Raw genomic sequence first — 11510 nt, 5'->3', positions numbered from 1 at the left:
TCAGTGTTCTGTCTCGTATGTGTTTTCTTTCGTTAATTTTGTCTTTATTCTTTGTTATTTTTTTACTCCTACCCCTTCTTTCTCTTCTTCTATTTTATAACTTCTTCAATTGAATGTTTAGTTCATATATTTTCAATCACCCTTCTTTTTCCTTTTGGTACAATGAAAGATATCATTCTGTTTTAATGCTTTTCACCCTAAACTATAATTTTAAATTTATCTAAATAATTTAAATACATTAAAACAAATTTATTTCACAGAAATTTGTGAAAATCATCATAACGTGATGAATTATGTCAATGAGCCATTCTGATGGGTGTGTAACCAGCACCTGGGTTCAGAATAGAATATTCACATTAATCTAGACACTTTCTCACACCCCCACTCACAACCTCTCTCTTTCACAAAGGTAACCACTACTCTGACTTCTAACATAGATTACATTGGTACCAAAAAATATCATCATCTTATAGGTACCTTTTTATCTTTATCTAAATGGAAGCATAGAATAGGTATTCTTTTGAGTCCAGATAATTTTGCTCAGTATTATGTTTATAGAATTATTCTTATATTTTCATGTAGTTCTTGTTTATCTTCATTTCTGTATTATATTCCATTGTATGAATATACTACAATGTACTTATCCATTCTAATGTTGACTGGCATTTGAGTTGTTTCCAGTGTTTGGCTTCTGAAATCATGTTGTTCTGAACACTCTTGGACTTGACTTTCATTGCACAGACATACACATATCCTAGGCATGAATCATAGCACATGGGTAAGTTCAGTTTTAGTGGATACTGTCCAAATAGTTTTTCAAAGTGAATGGAACGATTTCCATTCTCCTTACTAGAGTACAAGAATTTCCATTGTTCACAACAACACCATTTCTTGTATTGTCAATCTTATGAAATTTTGCCCTTTATTTGAATATGCAATTACAGTCCATGGTGGTGTTTTCTTTGTAGTTCCCGAGTAAATATTTCCAAACATTAGTTTTCAACCTGTCTCTATTCTTTTTTTTTTTAGGTTTTTTGTTCAATACTGCCCTGAAGACACTACATTTGGGATACCCAGCCAGGGCTGGGTGATTCACTAGATCTCAAGAGGACAGAGCCAAGTGTCAACCAAGGACATCAGAGACTTGCAGGCTCAGCCAGCACCAGTGCTGAGCAAGGCTTCTGCCCAGCGTGGAGTCCCCTGGAGAATCAGCAAGCCTACGAAATATTATCAACTCATTGCATTAAAGTCTACTGGGGGTTCCTGCTGATATACTCCAACCCATTTTTGAAAAAGTACTGTTTCCCAGCATCTTCACCTATCCAGAACATAAATCAAAACTTGGGAGTTTCCTGCTTATTAATGAAAGCTATGACGTCTAAGTCGAACTGGGCCCAGAACCCAAGTTGTAGAATAATGGTATTTCATCCAACCAAAGAAGAGTTTAATGATTTCGATAAATACATTGCTTATATGGAATCCCAAGGTGCACACCGAGCAGGCGTGGCGAAGATCATTCCACCCAAGGACTGGAAAGCCAGACAGACCTATGATGATATCAATGACATCTTAATAGCCGCTCCCCTCCAGCAGGTGACTTCTGGGCAGGCAGGTGTGTTTACTCAATACCACAAAAAGAAGAAAGCCATGACCGTGGGTGAGTACCACCACTTAGCAAATAGTGAAAAATACCGGACTCCAGCACACTTTGATTTTAAGGAGCTGGAGCGAAAATATTGGAAAACACGCCTCTACGATTCACCAGTATATGGTGCGGACGTCAGTGGCTCCTTATTCGATCAAAACACGGAGCAGTGGAACCTTGGACACCTGGGAACCCTTCAGGACCTGCTGGAGCAGGAGTGCGGAGTGGTCATCGAAGGCGTCAACACCCCCTACCTGTACTTCGGCATGTGGAAGACCGCCTTCGCCTGGCACACGGAGGACATGGACCTTTACAGCATCAACTACCTGCACTTCGGGGAGCCCAAGACTTGGTACGCGGTGCCCCCGGAGCACGGCCGGCGCCTGGAACGCCTGGCCAGGCAGCTTTTCCCGGGCAGCGCGCGGGGCTGTGAGGCCTTCCTGCGGCACAAGGTGGCTCTCATCTCGCCCACGGTCCTCAAGGACAACGGCATCCCCTTCGATCGGATCACTCAGGAGGCTGGAGAGTTCATCGTGACCTTTCCCTATGGCTACCACTCTGGCTTCAACCATGGCTTCAACTGCGCGGAAGCCATCAATTTCGCCTGCCCGCGCTGGATCGATTATGGCAAAGTGGCCTCGCAGTGCAGCTGCGGGGAGGCCCGGGTCGCCTTCTCCATGGACGCCTTCGTGCGCATCCTGCAACCGGAGCGCTACGAGCTGTGGAAAGGCGGGCAGGACCGGATCGTGGTGGACCACACGCAGCCCACGGCGCCGGACAGCCAGGTCCTGAACGCCTGGAGGGAGGTCCGCGCGTCCCTGGGAGCCGCTCTCGCCACGAGGCACCACCTGCCCCGCCGCGCTCTGCGCCCCCGTAGGGCTGTAGCCGCGGGCGGTGGGACCCGCCACCGAGTCCCTGTGCGTGCTGTGTGCCGGCGCCCCTCGCCGGCCCGGGGTTCTTGCTCTGCCGCCCAGTTCAGGGACGCGGCCACCAGCACCTCCGCGGAGCCCGGCCCGACCCAGCCGCCGACCCCAGGTCCATCCGCCCCGGATCGCCACCCAGCTGGAAGATGTGGCCCTCGTCGTCGTCCTTGGGAACAGGGCACTCAGGAGCCAGCTGCTCCCCCCAGGGCTAAGAGGAGGCTTTCGGTAGACACAGCTCAGGACCCCGAGGCTCAGCCCCTGCCTGTGGATGCACCCTCGCCGGACAGCGCCGCCCCGCTCAGCCCTGGGCTCCAGCATCCCGCCACGGCTTCTGGCTGTGGTTGTGGCCCTGTCCCCTAAGCCCAGGGGATGCCTTTCTACCCCACTGCTCTTGCGTGGGGATCCTTTGAGACTGGTCATATTTCCATTTCAGAGCTTTGGGTATTTACAGGTCACTAGCCTTGCGTGAGCGTGCCTCCTGTGCTGCCGCTGGACATGCTGGTTCCCTGGTGTTTACCAAATTCTCCAAAGTTTGTTCTTCCTTCCAGACCCTGGAATCCTTGGACACTGCTAACTCCTGTGTCACAAACTGAGGTTTCATGCACTGGACACTCTAGTATCTCTGGGAACTAGGTCCTGCTGAGGTCACCAGAGCCCAATCTACCTCACACTCCCATCCTGTGGGCCAGCTCTGGATGCTGCTGTACTTCTAAAGAACCCTGGGCTTTGATTACCCTCCAGTCTCTCTCCTTTTCCTCTTCCCCCTTCCCTTCCTGCTTTTCTTGCCAAACTAGGCCCTTTTGACCAATTAGGTCAGTAGAGACTAAGATAATAATTGATAATCTTTCTGAGTCTTTGATGTATTGAAAATGTGTTCTCTGCTAGTAGGGTAACTAGAATGTTAAAATCTGAGTTTATTAAATATATTAAAGGTAACCAGAATGTTAAAATCTGACTTTATTTTCTGTGTTGTTCAGTCAGTCAACTGAGAGGTGGTCGTTTTTTCTGCACTTTTCTTAATAATTATATCAAAACATTTCAAGCAAATCTTATTTTTATGAGCTGGTTGCCTTGTGTGATGTTGGTGAGTGAGTTTGGGGTTGATTGTTGGGTTCCAGCTGGCTGGCTGGGTTGGGGGGTTTGGTTTGCAGGCCTATCTGAAGGATGACTTGGTGGGAATCACCTGGCACTTGGCTGATCCAAGTTGCTAGGAGAGATGAGCAAACAGAGGACAAAAAGTGCCAGCATGTGAAAATCTTCTCTGCAAGTCTCCACTGCCTTCTCAATGCTGTATGTATATTTCACAAGGTTAAGTCATTGACACATCCCAATAAACCAATCCACAAATACAGGAATAAGACAATTTCAAGTGGGCATGGTTCTGTGAAGAGATTAAAGGGGATGGGATGCTAGTGCAGAATGGGCAGTGTGGTTCCGGTGGTCAGGGAATACTTCTTAGAGCAGGAGACCTTTCTGAGTCCCAAATGACAAGAAGGAAGGTCCAGAGCTGATTTCCACTTGGATGAAACAGCAAGTGTAACAGCCCTAACATAGAGCTTGGTGTTTTTGTGTGGATAGAGAGGAAGCTCATTTGTGTCTGGGGCACTGAGAAGGGAGAGGCAGGGTCCAGGGTATGCAGGACCTTGTAGCTCATGTGAAATATTTGAGTTTTTTTCAACTTGAAATGAGAAGGCATTGGAAGTTGAAAACAGCACTTGACATGATATAATTTGCACAGTTAACTAATCACCTTAATTGTTCTGTGGACCCCTTGGGGGCAGGAGAAGTAGTTAGAACATCTAAGTAATACAGGTGAGAATTGATGGTTACTGACTTAGGCCATAGTGTTGAAAATGCACAGAAGTGGCCAAACTCAGAATCAATTTTGGAAATTGAACATGATAGTTTGGATGCAGAAGGAAACACTTCAGAGACTCAAACCACATCTCTCTTCCCTCCAGCTCTCCCCTACAGAATTTCAGTAAGACTCTGGAATTTGAAGCACTATGTAAGACTACAGGCAGGACTAATGAAAAAGTAAGGCTTCTTTGAAGTTCTGATTGAGGAGTAGCAAAAGCCCACGTCTCATCCCTATCACCATGCAGCTAGGCAACACTGTGGTAGTATAGTCTGTGGAAAACTGAAGCTGAGAGACTGCACTCAGGCTCCTCAGTGGAGGATGGCAGTGAGATGCTTGGCTGGAAAGATGATGAAGCCCTGTATTGAGATGGTGGAAGCACATGATGGAAGCAGACTGGAATTACTGGGAAGGCAGCAGCCCTGGAGAGCAACTGGACCATAGTAGATCTCATATGAGCAAGGAGTAAACTTTCATGTGATAAGTAACTGAGAACTTAAGGGCTTTTGGTCCTTTCATTTAGGTCAGTTGTGGATATGGCAGTGCAGAGAAATAAGGGAACTCTGAAAAGTCTCTATGAAGACAGTAGCCTGGCTCATATTGCTATTTTAAATTTTAGAAACTGAAATTTTCCTTGTCATATTTCAGGGATATCACAATCTCTTCCCGGCAGATACACGCTCCAAATAACCTAGGATAACAAAATTGGGGGTTTTGAAGGCCAAGAGACAAAAATAAACTTCAGAAAATATTTCTTCCACTATACTCCTTATGTATTCACCCAGTTTTATACTTGAAACAAAATTTCCTTTGCCCAATAAAGAGTAGCAATGTTAAAAATACAGTTTAGTTTTACCAGTAGACTGGTTCCTAAATTAGTCTTCTTGACCTAAGTAGGCATTTCTCAAAAGAAGATATACAAATGGCCAACAGGCCCATGAAAAGATGCTCAACATCGCTAATTATTAGAGAAATGCAAATCAAAACCACAGAGGGGTATCACCTCACACCTGTCAGAATGGCCATCGTCAAAAAGTCTACAAATAATAAATGCTGGAGAGGGTGTGGATGAAAGGGAACCCTCTTATACTTTCGGAGGGAATGCAAATTGGTTCAGTCACTATGGAAAACTGTATGGAGGTTGCTTATAAAAACTAAAAATAGAGCTACCATATGATCCAACTATCCCATTCCTAGGCGTATATCCAGAAAAGACGAAAGCTCTAATTCGAAAAGATACATGCACCCCAGTGTTCATAGCAGCCCTTTTTACAATAGCCAAGACATGGAAACAAACCAAGTGCCCATCAACAGATGATTAGTTTAAGAAGAAGAGGTATATACATACCGTGGACTATTACTCTGCCACAAAAAGATGAAATATTGCCACTTGCAGCAGCATAGATGGACCTAGAGAATATCATACTAAGTGAAGTAAGTAAGACAGAAAAAGACAAATAGATCACTTATATGTGTTATCTAAAAAACAATACAAGTGAATCTATATACAAAACAGAAACAGAGTCACAGACATAGAAAACAAACTTGTGGTTAGCTAAGGGGAAAGGGAGCAGGGGAGGCATAAATTAGGGGTATGGGATTAACAGATACACACGACTGTACAGAAAACAGATAAGCAACAAGGATTTGCACAAAAAATCAAAACAAACAAAAACAAAACCAAAAAAACCCACGGATTTGCTATATAGCACAGGGAACTGTATTTAATATCTTGTAATAATCTATTATGAAAAATAATCTGAAAAAATATGTATATAACAATCACTTTTCTGTACACCTGCGACTAACACAATATTGCAAATCAACTATACTTCCATTAAAAAAAAAATTAGGCTTCTTGAAAGGATCAGGAGCTGGGGGTGGTAATGAAGGGGGTTCATCAAGCAATTGTATTGAAAATTCTATTTTATTTCAAGTCAACTGGCACACTCAAATTGGATACTCACAATCTGGACCACTCTTCTCAGGAAAAGATGCCCAGATCCAGCTGTTCTTCCATGTCCAGTAAGTTGTTGCTATACTTAATCTTGGAAAAGCAAGGGACATTGACAATGACAATTAAATAAAGACAAGGATAGAGCCATCTTCGTTCTTACTGCCACGATCTCTCCTAGGCCTCTCTCCACTTCTGAGAAATAACAATCACAAGTCCAGTGTATATTCATCAAGTTTGTAGACAAAAGGCTACGAAACCAAAAGTAGTATGTCGTGTGGTTTTAACAACATACCCCCACCATCACCTTTTAAAAAAGTCAGTATTACAGTTACAAGATCTAAAGACTTTCCTATCTATAGTCCCTAGTTAGTTCAACAAAGTCCACTAGATCTGGGTAATTTATTTTATTTTATTCGTTCTGCTGCTGATGGACAATAGGGTTATTTGCAAATCTTTGTTATTTCGAACTATGCTTTACAGAGCAGCTTTGTATATAGGATTCCTGGGTTGTATTTATGTTCACTTTTAACTTTTTAGAAAAAGCCCGCTTGCCCTCCAATTTCCACCTCTATTGGCAGTGTGGGAGAGATTTGGTTTCTCCATATCTTGACCCACTTTTTATATTGTCAGACCTAATCAAAATGGGCAGAGAACAGCTTCTCTGATTGCTAGTAATCCTGCACATCTTCTTGTATTTATTGGCCATTTGGATTTCCTCTTTTCTGAATTACCTACTCTAAAGCTCTGCCTACTTTTTTTGGTTTGACTATTTTTTGTTGTTGTTATGTAGAAGTTATATGATATTCAGGATACTAATTCATTGTCTATTTCATGTATGATGACAAACTTCTCCTAGACTGTAAGTTCTTTTAATTTTTTACGTCATAGTATTAGTCAGGGTTCTTCAGAGTAATAGAACCGATAGGAGATATATGTATAGCTTGTATTAGAGGAACTCATTCATTTGGTTATGGAGGCTGAGGAATCCCACGATCTGTCAGGTGGGCCGTCTGCAAGATGGAGAACGGGGAATATGGTTGAGTCTGGGTTCGAAAGCCTGGGAACCTGGAGTGCCCATGTCAGATGTCCCAAAGCAAGGGAAGACGGATGCGTCTGCTCAAGCAGAGAGAGTAAATTCACCCCTACTCTGCCCTTTTGTTGAATTTGGGCTCTCAGTGGTTTGGGTGATCAACCTGCAGTGGTGAAGGCGCTCTTTACTCAGTCTACTGATGCAAGTGCTAATCTCTTCCCGGAAGAGCCATGCAGAACACACAGAAGTGATGCTTTACCAGCTATCTGGGCATCTCTTAGCCCAGTCTACATGTGAAATTAACCATCACAGTCATTAGTTTGGAATCATTTAAATATATCAGACGTTCCCATCATGGTGCTTTTGGTTCTTTAAGCCATTGTTCCTCCCTGAGTTCATAAAGACCTTCTTCAATATTTTCTCTTAAAATTCTGTGTTTTATCCATCTGTAATGCACCTCAAATTTATTTATGTAAGTGGTATGAGGTCAAGCTCCAATCCCACCCACCCCCCAAAATAGTGCCAATGCCACTACCACATATTGAATAGCCCATCCTTCCCCATTGGTTTGCTACGCTACCTCCATCGTAGGCAGACTCCCACATATCCATGTGTCTGTGTCTGGCCTCCCTATTCTGTATGCAGATACATTTGTCCATTGCAGCTCAAATACCACAGTTCGGTAGAGGAGAAATCACCCCTCTTTGTTCTTCTTTTAAGGAAACATCTTGGAGATTCTTGCTTGAATACTTCCCTACTTACAAGATCTGTCACCCTGACCAAGTTTCTTAATATCTCCTTGATGCGGTTTCCTCATATGAGAAATAGGGTTCCTAGGATTTCCCTCATAGGGTCATTATGAAGATAAGGCATAAATAAATTATTCTATGCAGAGTGCATTGAACAGTGTCTGGCATTAGATAGTCACCATATATTAGCTATTTTTAATAATATTTGTTCTGTTAGAGGTACAGAGAAACTTCTGTGGATCAAAAACAATGAAAAAGAGAGTGAAAAGACAAATCAAAGAGTGAGAACAGATATCGCGTTACTCATACCCAGTAAAGAAGTAATAAGCAGAACATATAACTACTACCAAGACAGACAACCGAGCAGAAAAATGGACACAATACTTGATGAGGCACTTCCTGAAGGGGCACCTCCAATCAGACAATAATCATCAGAAAATTGGTTCACTCCTATTAGGAACCAAGTAAATGCAAATCATTATGAGGTGCCCCTGTTCCCTCACCTGATCGGCTAAAACTGTAAAGGCAGAAAATCACCAAAGGTCTGCACAAGTGAAGGGCGATGAACACCCTTGCACGCAGCTAGTGCGTAAACTGGTAAAATGTGTTGAAAACATCTGGCAACTTGCAGTTTACATATTCTATGGCCAGTATAGGCGTCAGAGAAGTTTCAGAGCAGCGCTGTTTGTAAGAGGCCAAAAGTGGAAACAACCCAAAGCCCCATCTACAGTAGAAAGTTTATATGGTTGAATACTTTACAGCCCTGAAACAGAAAAGTCCAGCTGCACGCAACGGCGTAAATGATGAAAAATTACACCAAAAATACACTAAAGTACATAAATACATTTGTGTTTCTTCACGGTTATATAAAGTTTTCAAAAATGGACAGAGTTTTAATTTTATAATGTTCACCAAATTTACTACGTGAATAGTTAGGATAAGGTCAGTGTAGGAGGCAGAAGGGGCTGTAATCTGGGAAAAAGAGCGCAAGTCAGGCAGCCAGGTGCCTGGCAATGTTGCATTTCTTGACCTGGGTAGTGGTTCCACTTCTGTTCACTCTATAGTTATTTGCTGAACTGTACATATATGCTCTACAGATGTCTGTGAACACTTTTTGTTTTTGTTTTTTTTTTTTTTTTGTTTTAGAAATTTCATGTAATGTCTGAAACATTTATATTAACATATTTCCATACAAATAACCCAATGAAAGTTTAGTATTAGTTGTTTTGTTTGTTTTTTTATACTGCAGGTTCTTATTAGGCATCAATTTTATACACATCAGTGTATACATGTCAATCCCAATCGCCCAATTCAGCACACCACCATCCCCACCTCACCGCAGTTTTCCCCCCTTGGTGTCCATATGTCCATTCTCTACATCTGTGTCTCAACTTCTGCCCTGCAAACGGGCTCATCTGTACCCTTTTTCTAGGTTCCCCATACATGCATTAATATACGATATTTGTTTTTCTCTTTCTGACTTACTTCACTCTGTATGACAGTCCCTAGATCCATCCACGTCTCAACAAATGACTCAATTTCGTTCCTTTTTATGGCTGAGTAATATTCCATTGTATATATGTACCACCACTTCTTTATCCATTCGTCTGTTGATGGGCATTTAGGTTGCTTCCATGACCTGGCTATTGTAAATAGTGCTGCAATGAACATTCGGGTGCATGTGTCTTTTTGAATTACGGTTTTCTCTGGGTATATGCCCAGTAGTGGGATTGCTGGGTCATATGGTAATTCTATTTTTAGTTTTTTAAGGAACCTCCATATTGTTCTCCATAGTGGCTGTATCAATTTACATTCCCACCAACAGTGCAAGAGGGTTCCCTTTTCTCCACACCCTCTCCAGCATTTGTTGTTTGTAGATTTTCTGATGATGCCCATTCTAACAGGATTGAGGTGATACCTCATTGTAGTTTTGATTTGCATTTCTCTAATAATTAGTGATGTTGAGCATCTTTTCATGTGCTTCGTGGCCGTCTGTATGTCTTCTTTGGAGAAATGTCTATTTAGGTCTTCTGCCCATTTTTGGATTGGGGTGTTTGTTTCTTTAAAATTGAGCTGAATGAGCTGTTTATGTATTTTGGAGATTAATCCTTTGTCCGTTGATTTGTTTGCAAATATTTTCTCCCATTCTGAGGGTTGTCTTTTCGTCTTGTTTATGGTTTCCTTTGCTGTGCAAAAGCTTTGAAGTTTCATTAGGTCCCACTTGTTTATTTTTGTTTTTATTTCCATTACTCTAGGAGGTGGATCAAAAAAGATCTTGCTGTGATTTATGTCAAAGAGTGTTCTTCCTATGTTTTCCTCTAAGAGTTTTATAGTGTCCAGTCTTATATTTAGGTCTCTAATCCATTTTGAGTTTATTTTTGTGTATGGTGTTAGGGAGTATTCTAATTTCATTCTTTTAAATGTAGCTGTCCAGTTTTCCCAGCACCACTTATTGAAGAGACTGTCTTTTCTCCATTGTATATCTGTGCCTCCTTTGTCATAGATTAGTTGACCATAGGTGCGTGGGTTAATCTCTGGGCTTTCTATCTTGTTCCATTGATCTATGTTTCTGTTTTTGTGCCAGTACCATGTTGTCATGATTACTGTAGCTTTGGCCTTTTTTTTTTCCTTTAAAGCATAAAGGTGAAAAGGATGACATTTTATCTCAGAAAGCAACATTTTTTCCCTGGTAAAATTCTCATTTATTTATGCATTTAAAGTACAAGCATTGCATGCATATCATTTTTAGGTTTCTTCATTGGGGCCATGTATTTCTGTTATTAAAGGAATTAAAACCTTTTTTCTCCTTTTTTTTTTTTTTTGAAGATATATTCTCTTTATTATAGTTACTCATCACTATCATATGTGCCTTCTGGGTCACTTTGGTAGTTCATGTTACATTTTTCCACATGTAAATAATTTTTATCATTTTACATGATGGGGAAGAAAATATGCAGATGTGTATCCATTCAGAAAAATAATTCATAATGCACAGATTATAAGAGCAGACAGAATTGAAATTAAAATTCCTTATAGAATACAGATACAGATTTCGTTTTTTTCTTATTGGAGTATAATTGCTTTACAATGGTGTGTTAGTTTCTGCTTTATAACAAAGTGAATCAGTTATACATATACATATGTCCCCATATCTATTCCCTCTTGCATCTCCCTTCCTCCCACCCTCCCTATCCCACCCCTCTAGGTGGTCACAAAGCACGGAGCTGATCTCCCTGTGCTATGCGGCTGCTGCCCACTAGCTATCTATTTTACATTTGGTAACGTATATATGTCCATGTCACTCTCTCACCTTGTCCCTGCCCCCCCTTCCCCCTCCCCATATCCTCA

At 41.9% G+C, this 11510-nt stretch overlaps 1 pseudogene across 1 annotated transcript; it reads left to right on the top strand.

Moving 5' to 3' along the window:
* The first annotated feature begins 929 nt into the window (after nucleotides 1–929).
* LOC309668017 (lysine-specific demethylase 4D pseudogene) lies at nucleotides 930–2928 on the top strand (annotated as a pseudogene). The gene has a single exon. The product of its transcript is annotated as a lysine-specific demethylase 4D pseudogene (transcript).
* The last annotated feature ends 8582 nt before the right edge of the window (nucleotides 2929–11510 follow it).

Source organism: Balaenoptera physalus, assembly GCF_965194825.1.
Source record: "Balaenoptera physalus genome assembly, chromosome: 10".
Taxonomy (NCBI): Eukaryota; Metazoa; Chordata; class Mammalia; order Artiodactyla; family Balaenopteridae; genus Balaenoptera; species Balaenoptera physalus.
Note: the sequence above shows the minus strand (reverse complement) of the source record. Positions and strands in the feature narration are given on the sequence as shown.